Source organism: Triplophysa dalaica, chromosome 25, assembly GCF_015846415.1.
Source record: "Triplophysa dalaica isolate WHDGS20190420 chromosome 25, ASM1584641v1, whole genome shotgun sequence".
NCBI classification, from domain to species: Eukaryota; Metazoa; Chordata; class Actinopteri; order Cypriniformes; family Nemacheilidae; genus Triplophysa; species Triplophysa dalaica.
Window position 1 is genome coordinate 1827047 of NC_079566.1, and position 12234 is coordinate 1839280.

Consider the following 12234-nt stretch of genomic DNA (forward strand, 5'->3'; position numbering starts at 1 on the left):
TCTTGAAACAAGTCGGATTAGGCCTGGGGATTAAGACAATATAAAACTTGAGAAAAAGAATCCTCTTTCCGCTCTGCAAGAGATGAAAAGACGCTTCACTACAGCGTTAACTGTTTAGCACTTCACGTATGTAAAGATAATGTACATACATGTTCACAGAGTGTCCCTAGGGATTACAGGTATAAACCAAGATAGAAGCTGATGACTTGATTTTAGAACAAAATGTGGAATTTAAAGGGATTTAATAAAGCAATAAACTTTTAAGAAGTCATGGTTTAGTGAATCTATAAGGGGGAGTTCTTATGATGTGTTCATACTAAAAGAAAAGCATTGCGTTTTACGTTCTTGATTACTTGTTTATCTTTTTCTTGTGTTCGTTTCTTTACATTGACTTTGTATGTAATCTACTCATGCAAATAATGAAATTTGCTTCGGTGTGTCCATAGCATTAAGCGCGACCGACATTGGGAATTAACATAAACAGGATACAAAAAACTGATACATTACCGATACAATACAGGAAACGTAATCAGATTAGTTACATTTTGTAAAAAAGAGGAATACCATCACGATAACAATAGTTTCATCTAAAACGAAACAAATCAGTATTTTGCATGATTCTAAAGTAGTTTCTAGTTCTGTTTTCAGTGATGACACATGTGAGCCAGAGATGGCGATAGAGAGACGAAAGAGATTCAAGAGGCAGGAAATATGTGGAATACGATGGACATTCTTATTCTGAATTATTTTCTTATTTCTTCCCTTTATAGCTGCTTTGAAACAATGAAAGTTGTAAAACGAATAAAACTGAATTGAATTCTGCAAAAATAAAGCTTTAATGCTGTTACGCTAAATATCAACACTCTTTAAACCCTGTTTGGCCAACGAAAAGAAGTAACTGCTCTTAAATTGATATTACCAAATCCAAAAGGAAGCACGCGGTGGCAGGATGTTGATGAGCAGTTTTTTCACAAGACGTTCTGGACAAGTGAGAAGAAGCAAGTGAAGTTATTACTTTCGTTTAGGTCCAGCTTCTCTCACCTCACCTAAACACCCACAAGACGAAGACACATCCAGCTCACTGCTGATGGAGGGAGAGTCAAAACAGAGGTGCTCATAGAAGAGAGAGAGGGAGGGAGGGAGGGAGGGAGGGAGAGAGAGAGAGAGAGAGGGAGAGAGAGAGAGAGAGAGAGAGAGGGAGAGAGGGAGAGAGAGAGAGAGAGAGAGAGAGAGAGGGGGAGGGAGGGAGAGAGGTAGAGAGAGAGGGAGAGAGAGAGAGAGAGAGAGAGGGGGAGAGAGAGAGAGAGAGAGAGAGGGAGAGAGAGAGCGAGAGAGGGAGGGAGGGAGAGAGAGAGGTAGAGAGAGAGGGAGAGAGAGTGGGAGAGAGAGAGAGAGAGAGAGGAGAGAGAGAGAGAGAGAGAGAGAGAGAGGAGAGAGAGAGAGAGAAGGAGGGAGGGAGAGGTAGAGAGAGAGAGAGAGAGAGAGAGAGGGAGGGAGAGAGGGAGGGAGAGAGAAGTAAATATCAGGAGAGAGAGAGAGAGAGAGAGAGAGAGAGAGAGAGAGAGAGAGAGAGAGAGAGAGAGAGAGAGAGAGAGAGAGAGAGAGAGACTCATTAAAACACGTGTTGCTGGGGTGTCCAGTGGGGCCCAGAACAGAATCCAATTATCACCTGTTTTTTTCCTCAGCACCATTGCATCAATACTTCATTACAAAAGAAGCATCCAGAGATTCAGTTTCAACAGGGCCGTGTCTCCAGCTCTACCAGTGCAGCTCTGACGCCTGGCCCTCATCTCTCAGATCTGACGCAGATGCTCATCCTACACCCTGATATTTACTTCAAAATAGCTAGGTGAAAATACCAAGTTACGAAAGCATTTTTAAGAACACCAAGTTCAGGTCTCATAGCAATACACAAGCAGATTGTGAGAACCTGGATTTCCCTTTTGCACTCCTAAAGTAAACTGTGCAACGGGACTGAAAGCGTTAGACTTGTGTGCTATTATGCTGTTATTTGTGCATTTAATATTGTTACGTTTTATGGTGCTACTTTTCATTCAGTGGGGGTGTGAGACCCCCCTTTGCCATTCCTTTTTTTATCTAGTGACTGGATATTTTTGCATTTTTCAATTGGCACAACGGCATACTATCACTTGTGGAAACAGTCGGTTTCTTACATTTAGCTAAAGAACTTTATCTGTGCCAGTTAAAAAAGTCACTAGAAAAGATACTTTTTTACTCCAACAAATTCTTTCCGCTAGAAAGGATCTATTCAGAATAACATTTTGGGTGACACCCTGTACACCGCACATGGACGGAGCATTGAGACAAAGAACCAATTATAAACAGAAAATCTGTCATATGTTTTAGTCAAAAAATACCGTTTGCCTTAAGAAATAACTCAAATTCTTCCAGCCTTTAGAGAAAATTCATTCTTCTACTTACTCATCCTCATGTCATTCAATCTGTATGACCTTATTTCTCCTGCAGAACACAAAACAAGATATTTTGATTGAACATTGGCAACACTGGCCCCTATTCTATGGAAACCACTGAGACATTTCGCAAAATATATTTTTTGTTCCACATAAAGAAAGAGCCATATACAGGTTTTGTATGATATGAGGGTGAATGGAAAAAAATATTTCATTTTTAGGGGAACTATTCCTTTAATGAATCCGAGGAACTGAGGACCTTTTGAAGAATGTAAAGAAAAAAACTCACAGTGACCTACAATAGCACTATTGCTAATTTTAAATGTTTTTATTTATTAAGTTTCGCTCTCAGAATTTTGGATCCTGCTGTCCATCCCCAAACCTGCTTATCCCTCACCTGTTCGCTTGAGGGCTTGAGCTCATCCATACATGTTGTGCAACAAGCAGGGTACACCCTGGATAGATTGTCAGCATCCGGGCCATTTGTCAAACACATTTTTTTAAGGTCAAATTTCCTTTCAATAGCTGTGATATGCAGTGGGGCAAAGTCAAACAGAATCCACACTAATGTTAGCTTCCGCTAATTGGCTGCAAACAACAAAATAAATATAATTTAATATTTTAATACCTGTTATTATATCACAGCAGAAGGCCTGTGAAAGCCCACATGCAGAACAGCAGATGTGATTGAATGGTGTTACATCATCCGCCGCATTTAAGCTACCCACAAGCTCCGGTGGTTCTGAAATAACCTGGGGCGTCCAATCAAAGTGCTTCGTTGGAAAAGTTCAAAGGTCGGAAAGGTCACACCAACAAGACCGCTCACAAATTGGATGTTTGCTTTTTCAAGACATTCGCAGTGCATAATTGAGGGGCAATTTCAAACGGATCGATTGTGCAAGCAGCTGCTAAATGGCAAAGGGAAAGCGAGAGCAAATAAGAGAAAAATATAAAGGAACGTATAGATTTATTTATCTTTTACAGTCCATATTTTTCACAGGACTTATTTTAAAGGATCTGTGTAATTTGGTATTCTGCTGAAATGCGTGTTCATTGAGTGCCTGAAATAATGGAAACAGCGTGATAGCATTGATTTAGTGTAATGCAAGCAGGTGCAGTCATAAAATGACAACGTGCGAATGTGAAAAAGACTTTTTAATGACACTACATGGCAATATGACCTGACGGACATGGATGATGACACAAAGCTGTGTTACTTTCTCACCGAATACAATGAACACTGACAGGATGATCGTGTCATATTACCCGTTCTGGCAACAAGTAATATTACCAATGACAATTCACTCATATACTCTCGCTTATTTAATAAAATCATATCACTCTTATTGATGCACTTATTTTGCTTAAATGGCCAATTGACTGGACATTATTAAAGGGCGGTCTGCTTTAATTCAGTGGACCTGTTCTTTAAAACAATTGGTTTCGAATTAAGAGGCCGTTTACACAGGACTGTTTTCAACTAAAATTGGAAAACGTTTTAATTTACACGACAAAAGTGCTTATTACTTGTTCAGTCAATAATGGCGGCCTCCATGCTGTATGTTTGTGCTGCTTGACATACTGCATGACATAAATGACAACATTTATATAAATGACAACATCGAATCCACTGGCCTGGCATGCATAATAGAGCGTTTTTACTCCAAACCTTTCAAAAATACGAAATAATATTTTTCTGTTTTTCATTGTGTAAACGTACTCCAAAACTCTGATTTTTTTCACCATACTGTATGCAGTCACAGTGAAATAAAAAAAGATTAAAACCAACAACACAGAGTTGGAGCTTTATTGGGGATTTTTAAAGCGGCCCTAACATATTTATGCATTTTGGCGGACACTTTTATCCAAAGCGACTTATCATCATATCGTCATATTCGTTTATACATAGGCATGTGCAATACCCTGGGATCGAACCCACAACCTTGCGTTGTTGACGCAATGCTCTTACCAATGAGCTGCAGAAAAGCTGTTACAAACAGGGTTCTGCCAATCTCATATTAATCTTGAGTACCTATAGAGTAGTATTGCATACTTCGTATCTTTGAAGAGTATTAAGTTTGATCACATTTATGAAAGATAGATACAGCTGTACAATTACTTCCGAAATCATACGGACCTTGCGGGGGGGAGGGGAAGGCTGGACCAAAGCACATTATCGTATGCTCTCTCTCTCTCTCCTGCACCCAAGTGAAAGTGGCGTCTGCGCATGCTCCTTCTCCTGCTCTCCTGTGGCCGTGTCGCGTGCTTTTCCAAACGAATTGTCCAACAAGGTACTAAGAATTATTGTTTCAAAGCAGTTTTATATGTTGAGGAAAAAAATTGAGCACAGAAATACTACCTAAAACGACCAACTAGTTTTTTGACAAGTTGACCATGTTAAGCATGAGAAGACAGCACGTTTAAGATTGTAAAGAGGTCAGAATGCATGACACATGGTTGTAGCATCCCTTTAAAAACAACAAAGATGAAAAAATGTAAATATGTTGCTCATTGTTAGTTCACGTCACCTAGTGCATTCATGTTAAAAAGACAGCTTACCAAAAATAAAAATTCTTTCATCCTTTACCCATTCTCATGTTTAACTTTTTTGTTTTGCAAAACACAAAAGATATTCCGAAGATTGTTGAACCAAACATTGTTCCCCATTGACTCCCATATGTAAGATAAGAAATATGTAGAACTTCACAAACAGCCCTAACTCCAAAGATGAAAATTCCTGAAAGAAGCAGAGCACCCTAGACTGAGGTGGGATGGAGAGCCTAGAGTTAAACACTTTTGGCAGCAAAAAGTAATGACCAGACAGATTTTTTTCACAATACTTGTTCTAATTGACTCTTCAAGTTTGGTTAAATCACCAAAACATGAGGTGTATGCTACAAAATGGAGAAAATTATATACTTTAAGGTCCAATGTAGGATCTATTAGGATCTGTAGGAAATGCAATATGTCTTCAGAGGTGTATAAAGAACTCACATAACGAAGCGTTATGCTTTTATTTCCTTAGAATGAGTCATTTCTATCTACTGTACATAAACCATGGATCCCCTTACATGGAATTCACCATCGTTCCAGTTTGGCAACTTTCAGTCACTCCTGTAATCTTCTGACTGTAATGCAGACAAAAACTCATTTTAATTATTGTTATCCAACAAAAATCTCTCCATTACAGTAACCATCCTATTATCAGGGCTGATTTTAATTACAGCGCTACATGAATGAGAGAAACGTTTTTTTTTTTAAAGGATTTTTGAAAAAAATGTCCTTCATTTTATCAAGAAAATACTTATACTTTCAAAAGTAAAAAGAGAGAAGTCAATGTCCAAAATTGGTCAAACTACTGGTGCTCAACCCCCCTTCCAATCGCACCCTCCATTCAATCAGGTCAATGCACAATTGTGACGGACATCCCTCCGGTACGAGCACGATTCAGACGAATGACCCGTGGACCGTCTGGCAAGCTCCCTATATAGCCTGGCCTTCTGCTCACAAGCCTGCCAGTCATTCTATCATTGTATTATGAAAGAGTCATCCAAAACAGCCATCTTAATCCAAAAAACTGATAAGAGCCAAAAGCAAAAACCAAAAGAGCCAATTTTTTGTACAACTTAGAACAGCAAACCTTAAATGAAACCCTCGGGCAAAGGTACCTGACCAACGCAAGCAGAAGTGCTGCGATCATCAATCACAACTTGGACCGGCTTCTCAAGCACCCAACAGCAGAGAAGCCGGCGGTACCACAGCATCAAGCCCCCGCTGGCTCTCCCTCCCTAACAAGGATAGAAAAGGCTTCGGCGAGATCAATAAAATGAGACGACCCACAGGAGCGTGAGTGTGGCAATCCTGCGACTCTGAAATAGGCAGCCTGTCAGACATAGCGCTGCACAAAGAGAGATAGAGGGAGCTAAACGAAGACAAAACAGATAGAGACAGCGGATTCCATGAAAGAGAGAACAAGAGCTTAAACCGAAGAGAGAGACGGGTCAGGTAGCCGTGGTGAGCTAGACGGATAAGGGATGGGGTAAGAGATGCAGACAGGATTGTGTAGTCGGTGGTTAATGACATCCCTTGTGACAGGTGCTGGCTTTCCCTAACAACAGCTGGTTGATTTGCCAAACCCATCTCTGCATCTTCAAAAGAATGAAGAGAGCAGATGTGACTCAATTTGGTTTGACAGCTCGAGAGGGTGGGAAAAAACAGGCTGCAAAAGTCGACACTTTCTATTACCTAAAAGTGGGAGCATGTTGAGCAATACATTCCTTGAGCAGGTCTCGGTTGTGTGGGGGTGAAAGACACATTGAGCTTTCTCTTGGTAGGCTTCAAGCATTGATTAAAAAGATTCTACACAACCAAGCCATGTGGAAGCAGGGATGCATTTCTATTCACTGTGTCTTGGAAAAGGTGTAGAGTTCAAACCACAGATTAGTGGTGTTATTGAAAGCACTGAAGTACTACAATTACAGTAGAACACTTTAAATGATGCCAGATTGATTTCAACCCATTGGGTGAAATATAAACAAAGCAAACCTAAATTTACCTATGATGAGATTTTTCAACCCATGTTGACCAAGCATGATAAAATGAGTCACTGAGAAAGAATGTATAGGTGTCATAGTATACCCTTTCTTAAAGAACATCTGAATGGTGTTTGTCTTTGCAAAGGTCGCTGCTACAATGCCATTGTGTTTGGTTAGTAGGGGATTATGGGGTTGCCAGGGTATTATGAGTGGTTGCTTTGTAATCTATGTAAAGACGAAGACAAGTGCTTAGAAGAGTGAACCGACCACGACCAGTCAACAAGCTGCATGATATGAGGCATCAATAACAAACATATGTGCGGAATTTCATTACTTATAGGGTAAGGATTTCAGAGATAAAAATGGCATTTGTGCTAATGCGTATTATTTTGACAATGTTGTTTTCGGTACGTGAAAACATGTATGTTGTTTACTACCATGTTGTTGTGTTCATGAACCCTGATAAGCAGATTATTGACGATGCCAAAAAATCTTGGTAGCAACCACATGTAAATGCAAATGACTAAAACTGGCTGTTCCCTTATCAGTTTAGAACTCAAAGCCTCCAGCATAAACATTTAACCAATAACTCGGCTTTATCCAGCTTGTAGGTTATAAACCTTTTGTTCAGGAGATTATATCAACACAGCAAAACACTATTCTGGCACTTCTCATGCGAGACACTTTTGGTGTGGGAGATAAACTAGTTTATACTTATAAGTGACTCATTAATTGGCCAATATTTGGAGTTAAAAGTAACAATGAAATATCAAATAATATGAAAGCTATTTTTTTCTATATACTTAAAGTGTTCTTGGAAAGATGTGGCTGCAATCTCTTCTTCTTGGCTTTTAATACATAGAAACCTCATTTACACTTTTTTATCATTATAGTCTTAATTATTGTTTCACGTTTTTATCTGTTTTGATATGTTATTGTCAATTGTACAGCAATTTGGTTGGCCTGGTCCATCTTTTAATGTGCTTTATAAAAAAACTTTGACTTCGAAACTATGAACTCGTTCCTGCGGTGCCCAAGCCCCTATAGAACAATTTATGGCTCCCTAATGAACCATTCACACAAAGGGTTATGTAAAAACAAATTGACTACATAGAACCTTTACTTAATTCTTTACAGATTTTTCAAATGCAAAAGATTCATTTTGGATCCATACAACCAAAAAGGGTTCTTCTATGGCACTTATGTGGCACCTTTAAACTAAGAGTAGTTTTGCAGTCAACAATTCCTTTCCAACTCATTTTGAGTCAACCCACAAAAGATTGTCTCGTCATTTTTAACAAAACTTTGCTTGCGAACAATTTTACCGTATAAAAACAAGCCACACCTTCCATCTTTATTTAATAGTCCTTTTCACTCAGAAAAAACATCACAATAGTGGGTATACGTTGACGTCACTTTCCCACCGGGACACACCTCCCTTGAGCGCCAGGACACTTTCCCCTGAGTGGTAAAACACAGCATAATGGCTAAGGAAAATAGGAGAAACCGGGACTAAAATAGGCAATTATTTGCAGAAATTACAAGCAGCTGGACTCGACGGTGATCCTTACGGTGTCTCTACAACTTGCAAGGGAATCACGTTCCTGGACAGTGAAATGATGTGCGGAATTGCGTTTCCTGATATTGTAAAGTGACGACACGTCCATACCCTCTATATCAGGGGTGTTCAATTTAAGTTCCGAGAGGTCCTGTCATTATATTTTCTTCCAAACGGAGGTAGTGCATTTGGCACTAAATAAACATATTAGAGGATAAGCGTCAAAAGATAAATTACATAAATGTTCCCTTAGAGCGCCTGTGATGTGTGTAGTAGAGTAGGCGGGGCGAGACCGTGGTTCGAGTCCGGTGAGTAATTGTGAATTAGCGCCAGCTGTGCGCACACCGGCATCGAATCACGTAGGAGATAGGGAGCATATAAAAGGAACGAGCGACCGGACCGTCGAAGCGAGAGGACCGGGCCCGAACTTGTGTTATGTTTGTAGTTATGTTTATGTTCATGTTTTGTTCGCCGGCGGTCGTCCTTGAGGGGCCGCCGGCTGTTAAATTACTTTATTAAATGTTTTGAATGTTTGCCGGTTCCCGACTCCTTCCTTCCCTTTTATGGAGATTTGTTACAATGTGATTCTCCGTTGTGAAGACACGCGGCTCAATTTAAACTAAAATAGTCAAACGTTTTAATCGGTTTATTAAGCTATGTCTTGGGGTCCGGGTGGAACGAGGCAAAGGTCCGGATCCGGACCGCAGTCCGCCTATAGAGGGAATGCACGTGTTGTCACTTTACCACGTGAGCACACCAGAGCGTGCCCTCCTGGGTGGCAAAACATTCAGCAAAATGACTGCTTACAATATCAGGAAACGCAATTCCGTGCAACATTTCAGCCGTTTCCTCTGTAAGTCGCAGTGAAGCCGTAAGTGTAAGTGACTGTAACCGTCAAGTCCAGTTGCTTGTATTTCAGCAATAATTGTGTGTTTTAGTCGGGTTTCTGTGTTTCTCCTATTCTCCTCAGCCATTTTACCACATGTTTTACCACTCAGGAGAACGTGTCCCGGTGCTCAAGGAGGGCGTGACCCGGCATGTTCACGTGGGAAAGTGACATCGATGCATACCCTCTATTAAGGATAAATGCTCCATATGGACACAACTTGCGGTTCACAGACTTTACCAAAAGAGAAGCTTGTGTGAGTTTGACAAATCCTAAGGATTGGCCAAATACTTTTCAATCTTGATTTACTTCCGATTTCTACAGAAACACCGGTTACAAAAGACAATTAAATGTCTAGATCTCATTCAAAAGTTCTGACGTATTAAGATACCGAGTAGGCGCCATGTCTTCAGGTTGAGTTTGCTGCAGGGAGGCTGATACTGAGCTACTTGTCAGGTAATTAGGTTGGAAGTCCGACTCTCGCAGACAAACCCCTTTTCACCTCTTTCTCCGCTAGACTTTCTTCAATCCCACTAAAATTAGAGTTGAGCCGAAGGCAAGGCTTACAAAGGCACAGGAACCAGAGGGGGTCGAATACGAGAAAACAGAGTAAAAACGCCACAGGTTAGCGGGATAGGCGATCAAGGTGAATTCCGGAGACCTGAAGAGAACAAGCAGAAGAAAGAGGAATGCAGACACAGCCTGAGGTGGTCCATGTTGTGACTAAAGCACAAGGGATGCGTGGGAGCCTGCGGTTCGGTGGAGCACACATTTCCCACCCCCACACCTTATTTCAAGGCAACTATTTAACATAAAAATTGATTTTTATCGAGCTTTAAATTGCTTCTGAGGGATTCACTCCTGCGGAGGCTCAGACAGTGCCCCGGAGTCAAGCGAGTGAGCTAATGAGACCCAGGGTTACCATGTCAACAGGGATGAAGATAAAACCACGTCCGTACGTGAGGCATACGCTTATACCACAGTTGTGACCTGTGACGAACTACTGGGTTTCTATTACAAACTAAACAAGAACGATTTTTGAAAGGTGACCGCGAGGTTATCTTGAGGAGGCGGCTTGGGATAAAAACACAAGCGAGAGAAAACCAAAAATGACATTAAGTTCTGCATCTCTCCAACTAATTTCCACATGAAAACCACTCCGAGGCTTTGTTGCCATTTCAGTCTCGCTCCGCGCGAGCACGCTGGCAGCAGACCAGCGAAGAGAAAGGCATTGGCAGATTCGTGCTGTCGGCGTGGGTTGGAGGTCAACGAGAGAACAGTTTCCTTTAAGCAAACTTTGCCAAACTATTTGTTGAAAACGAGGATGGAAGTAATTACTCGGCTATAAATACATATAGGAGTGATGCATGAGAGTTCAATCGCAACGCTTTACCACCATAAAGACCTGTAGAGTTTAATGCTGGTTTAATACAGCGGAAGTGCAGACTGGCACACACTTGACTTCAAACTGCACATCGCCGTATAGATGTCTTATTGATTCTCATTTGCAATTGCGCAGGATATTGGAGCGCGCTCATATTAAACACACATTCCATAAAAACCCCACCATTGCTCAGGAGCTCTACTTACATCAAGGTTTGATCTAAACATAGTTTTCTAAGTGCACAATCCATGAAAGTGCTTTCAAGTCTAAATAGGATTGTTTAATTATTCATGAGGGCCGCACAGTGCCGTTGTCTTATTTACCCTCATTGGTTTCACAATGTCTTCGCACAGCAACCAGTTTCACCGCAGAGCAACTAGAATTTATTGCTCAGGGCCGGTATTCACAAAACATCTTAAGGCTAAATTAGCTCCTAACTTGCTGGTTTAGGAGAAACTCTTAAAAATAATGGCCGTGTCAGTCCTAATTTTAGGACTCTTAAATGTTTGTGCTAAGAGTATTTCACAAAGTGTTTTAGCGCTAAACCTGCGAGATGTTTAGAGAAGTGAAGAGGACTCCAAGACCAACTCACAACAATCCTAAAGTATCTGTAGCACCAGCAGTCTGCCTTGAAACGTAAACATTTTAGAAAGATTTCATGACAGCGGAACATATACTTTATATGAATATATTATACTGTATATTTGCCAAAATGCACATCTTTTAAATAATTCAAAAATCATGTTGTTTATTGTTAAATCATGTGTTATCATCTGTTTTTAAAGTTATAGTTACTTAATAAAAAACTAAAAGTTTGATTGAAATTAATTAGAATGCACAATAAAACTTCAATTTATCTGTTCTTGTTAATGAAATCTTCACTTTTTGAAGGAGTTACTTTGTGAATATTTCATCATCATAATTTGAATATGGCAATAATCATACATTAATATATTTTATTTGAATTTGACTACATTTTCATTTTACGTCAGCATTTTAAATATGTCAGAGACCTCATTCTGTAATATTTTTATGATTAAATGACTGACAAGAGAACCATCCTCTATCAGCCAATCACTGTGTTCATAATTAGCAACGAGGTCAACCCTGCTTTTTCTCTTAGCCTCAAGATTTCTTTGTTCCTTAGTAAAAGTGGCTCTCAGCAGAGTTGTTAACATGTTTTAAGTGGAAAATCTTTACTAAAAACTTTGACTTGTATTTAGGAGGGTTTTCAGTGTCAAGAATGTCCTAAATAAGGGAATTCTGTCATTACTCATCCACTTGTCATTTCAAACCTGTTTGAGTTTTCTTCCGCAGAACACACACAATAATATTCTGAAAAACGTTGGTAACTCAGTGTCCGCAGCCATTCACTTGCATTGACTTTGTGTCCACACAATTGAAGTGAATGGATGCCATCGCGGTTGGGTTAACTTTTT